Here is a 4907-nt window from a genome sequence, read left to right as displayed (position 1 = left end):
GAACCAGGCTCCAGAACCAGGGACCGGGCCCATGGAGATCCTCTCCCCAGAGACAGAGCACCCCGGGCCCGCCACAGGCCCATGGACCGGAACCAGGCTCCAGAACCAGGGACCGGGCCCATGGAGATCCTCTCCCCAGAGACAGAGCACCCCGGGCCCGCCACAGGCCCATGGACCGGGCCCATGGTCCAGAACCAGGCTCCAGAACCAGGGACCGGGCCCATGGAGATCCTCTCCCCAGAGACAGAGCACCCCGGGCCCGCCACAGGCCCATGGACCGGGCCCATGGTCCAGAACCAGGGACCAGGCCCATGGAGATCCTCTCCCCAGAGACAGAGCACCGCTGGCTCGCCTGAAGATGGGCTGGGCACACCGTCTGACCTCCACACAACCACCTGCAGGGCCATGCTCATTCGGGGGACAGAGCTGAGCATTAAAAGGACAGAAAGCCGCACAGCACTTGACCTTTGACCCCTAGAGAACTTTGTAAAACCACACCCCGTGGTGAAACCCACACATGTGTTTTCCCAATCCTGTGAGTTAACCCGCTTTCAACTTCAACTTTTAAATAGGAAAGATTTAAAATTCAGGATTAGACTGCATACACTGCACCTCCAGAACCAGCGGAGCAAGTGGAGCTCCTCTCCCCAGAGACGGAGCACTCTGGGCCCGCATCAAATGGGCCACGGGGGTGCATATGCACTCCCGTGGCCCATTTGATGCCCATTTGGGACCCTCCTGGCACTGTTTAAGAACTACCCGGATGGCACAGTTGCTCTTCCTGCCATTTGGGACCCAAACAGGCCAGTAGTCAAGAAAACAAAAGGGACACTTGGGGCATTTTTCCCCCGGCCTCTAACCCTAACCCTACACCTAACCCTTACTTTCCTTCCAACACTAATTGCTTTAAGCACTATTGATTGCTCCCCGGGCGCCACACAATGGCAGCCCACTGCTTCCCAAGGGGATGGGTCAAAATGCAGAGAATTTCCCAAATGTAGGACAATAAAGGTATTTACTTTTTTTTATATATATATAACAGCAGGGGGTTTATTTTCAATTTCAAAGAATCAACAGAAATAATCTACAGTGAACCTCATCACAGCATGGGAACACTAACCATTGGCAGGTTTTTAGAAAAGTGGATTGTTGTTCTTATTGTTATTTTCTTCAGTTAGGCACCAAAGATCAGGTTCACAAGAATAAAGGAAAGAATGAATCTGGATGTTAAAAATTATAAGCATTTATTCAATAAATCTCCATAAAACAGAAAACAAAGAGAAACTATTAAAGGACAGTTTGTACAAATGATTTTTAGATAAAATTACATCACCTGCAACTAACATCAGCTATTTACTGTAAATTGTAAATATATTGCTCTAAATCAGCAGAAAGAAGCAAATCAAAATAAATATTATTAGTGATATATGCTGTTGATTGATGCCTCAACATGAAAAAAATTATTTAAGCTAGTTATCAGCAGTACTGTACTCATAACAAACAAGAACATGTTATTTCTAAATATCTTTATTAATAGCTATAAAAGAGCACAGTGAGATGATCAGGTTGATCCTTCACATGCTTCAAGTTCTGGAGGGACCTATAAAAACAGAAGAACAAAGATACAGATAAATATGTTTTAAATATAATTACAATTAAAATACAGTGAAACTCCTGTATTCTGCTATCTTGTTATTAGAAGTCTTTCACTAATACTAGTTTGGTTTGTTTACCTTTCTATCAGTTGTTTTCTAGTCTGATTCTAGTCCTTGTGTCTTTACTTTAGTTGGTGAATATAACTATATTTTTGGATTTTTTTCTCTTTTTTTCCCCCCTGTTTTACCCCAAATTAAAACAAATTTTCCTCACTTAGATCCTCAATAAGGAGTAGATTCAGTTCACCTGTGTTTTTTTTTCTACCTGCACCAATGTTCTCCTCTACTTCAGTTGTCATCTCTCCCTTAGTCTTGGTGGATCCTCTGTGTTGATCCAATGTTTCAGTCTGATTTTCAGCTATTACATCTCTAGAATCCTTATCAAGCTGTTATGCTCTGGTTTTCTGCACATTGGTCCACAAACCCGCAACCACACAATAATGATATTATATATCCTTTAGAAGTTCAGTTATAGTTCTTAAACAATATCCTGATATAATTCGCAGCTTTAGACTTTTTTTCCTTCACATATATACATATTGTTGTCTCTGTGTTGCCCTGTGATGGACTGGCGACCTGTCGAGGGTGGACCCCACCTCTCGCCCGTAGACAGCTTGAGATAGCAACCAGCACTCCTCGCAACCCCACTTGGGATTAAGCGTGTCAGAAAGTGGATGGATGGATGGATGAATATACATATTGTAGTTTTAAATGACCAATAAGGTAAATTAAAACCAGAGTACTGCATGTAAATGAAAACAAAAATCTCTAGGAAAGAAAAGCATGTTTTTCATCACTGATAGTGGAGGAACAAGGATGATAAAATCTATTTCTAAGCACGGTTGCTAGACTTACAAAAACTCATTGCTCTGCTGAATCGTCCATTCATTTAGCTCTCAGGTGTGATGTTTGCACAAAATTCTTTAGAAATGATGTTTACAGTATTGAGAAGAAAATCACTGGCAGCATAAGTTAAAATAAATACCAATAAAGTAAAGTAATATTTTGACATTAACAGGTTTTAAACAGTGATGCCACTGTGGACTACAACTCTTAAATAGATAAAAAAGAATAAATACCCTTTTAAAAACTAATTTTATGTTAGTTATGTAGCAAAAGTATATCATTCAGTGACATTTACTCATTATATTTTTTTCTTCATGTATTGTTCTTTTACTTGAAAAAAAGAGAAAAAATTAAGTTTACTTGTTATGTTGATAAAATATTTATTCCTTTCTATTTTCTGTTAATCAGAACAATGACATTTTGATGCATCTGTGCTTAAATAACAGTTATAAAATGATAATTGGTATTGAATTTTTGAAAAAAAATCCCTAATGCTAGCAAGAAAACATGACGATGAAAAAAAAGATGTTTTACCTTTTGTTTTCTTCCATCTGTTGATCACCACAACAGTTATTATCATGGCTGCCAAACACACAGGACGAATAATGTTCAACCAAATCCACCCTGATAGAAGAATCAATAGTTGCACACAGTCATTGATTAACAATAATACTGAAACATACCTGCAATAGAGAACTTAATATTGAGGAAATGAGCTTCAAGATATTCAGTCCCTACCTTTGGCTTCTGATGAATTGTTGATATTTGTTGATGAATTATTTCTTGATGATGTCCATTTGTTTGATTCTGTAGTCGTCGATGTGAAGGTATGTGGCTGTGTTTTGGTCATAATTTCTGTATGAGACATAAATGGTTATGTGGTGTATGGTGTGCCTTGGAGGTGGAGACACAAAGGGAGTTGGGTATGCACCAAGGAAGTATATGTGTAATGGTGAGCACTCACCTATCTCACTGATGAGAAGAGTAAGGGTGGGGCTGCCTTAATTTTGTTTGACCATTTTTTGACCATTTCACCGTAATTTTGTCGCTTCATTTCACTACGCTTCATCTTATTTTGTTTCAGTATTNGTTCAACCAAATCCACCCTGATAGAAGAATCAATAGTTGCACACAGTCATTGATTAACAATAATACTGAAACATACCTGCAATAGAGAACTTAATATTGAGGAAATGAGCTTCAAGATATTCAGTCCCTACCTTTGGCTTCTGATGAATTGTTGATATTTGTTGATGAATTATTTCTTGATGATGTCCATTTGTTTGATTCTGTAGTCGTCGATGTGAAGGTATGTGGCTGTGTTTTGGTCATAATTTCTGTATGAGACATAAATGGTTATGTGGTGTATGGTGTGCCTTGGAGGTGGAGACACAAAGGGAGTTGGGTATGCACCAAGGAAGTATATGTGTAATGGTGAGCACTCACCTATCTCACTGATGAGAAGAGTAAGGGTGGGGCTGCCTTAATTTTGTTTGACCATTTTTTGACCATTTCACCGTAATTTTGTCGCTTCATTTCACTACGCTTCATCTTATTTTGTTTCAGTATTCATTTTTTTCCTATATTAATTAAAAGATCTCACTTTGTTTGCAACAATCATCCCTGCTACGCTGTCATAACTCATGCTGGTGCTGATAGCTTTAGAATAGAATTCAACTTTATTGTCATTCCACTGTTACAAGTAGGCCTACAAAGCAATGGAATGAATTCTCTGCATTTAACTAATCCCCTTTGGGAGCAGTGGGCTGCCATTGTGTGCCACCCGGGGAGCAGTGTGGGGTTAAGTGTCTTGCTCAGTGAACCAATGTGGCAGTCTGTGGGAGTGGGGCTCAAACTCAGAACCTCAGGATTCCTAGCTCGATGCCCTAACCACTAGGCTGCCACTCCCTTAAGAACAACAAAACAAAAGCATCCTGGATTCCAGCGTATCTGTAACAATAAACTACTAAGCGCGTCACAAATAGGGCAATAAACGAGGACGCAACCCGACTCTCAGCGGCTAAAAGGATTTGTTTGGAAGCCACAATAATTTCTTTTACTGTTAAAGTTGAATCTATATATGAAGAAATGCAGTAAATATAAAGCAGTTTTAAACAGTTCAGAATAAAACATATAAATAGAAAGGTGTAACAATTTTAAGTTTAGATTTTTAAATTATATTCAATCTGAGTTAATGAAAATGCTCTCACCTGTTCTTCCAGCAGTGGACTGATCTCTGAAGTCAAACAGCTTCTCTTCTTTAGTCTGACTATCTGTCACTTTACACTTTAAGATTGGAGGAAAGTCTGACTTCCAGTCATGGATTGATGTTGGAAACGTCACACTAGCAGAGCATGACCGTTCTGATTTCTCTATGTGTGAAAACCTTTTCTCCACATCCTCATA

General features: G+C 39.7%; 1 long non-coding RNA gene across 1 annotated transcript; it reads right to left on the bottom strand.

Annotated features, from left to right (window-relative positions):
• Positions 1 to 1389: 1389 nt before the first annotated feature.
• On the bottom strand, positions 1390 to 3493 carry LOC107088130. Its single transcript, XR_001481367.1, has 3 exons — positions 3240 to 3493; positions 3036 to 3125; positions 1390 to 1600 (listed from the first exon to the last, which is right to left on the bottom strand). It is a non-coding gene; the product is annotated as an uncharacterized LOC107088130 (long non-coding RNA).
• Positions 3494 to 4907: the final 1414 nt, after the last annotated feature.

This window comes from Cyprinodon variegatus, unplaced genomic scaffold (genome assembly GCF_000732505.1).
Source record: "Cyprinodon variegatus isolate N-32 unplaced genomic scaffold, C_variegatus-1.0 Scaffold207, whole genome shotgun sequence".
In the NCBI taxonomy this organism is placed as follows: domain Eukaryota; kingdom Metazoa; phylum Chordata; class Actinopteri; order Cyprinodontiformes; family Cyprinodontidae; genus Cyprinodon; species Cyprinodon variegatus.
Note: the sequence above shows the minus strand (reverse complement) of the source record. Positions and strands in the feature narration are given on the sequence as shown.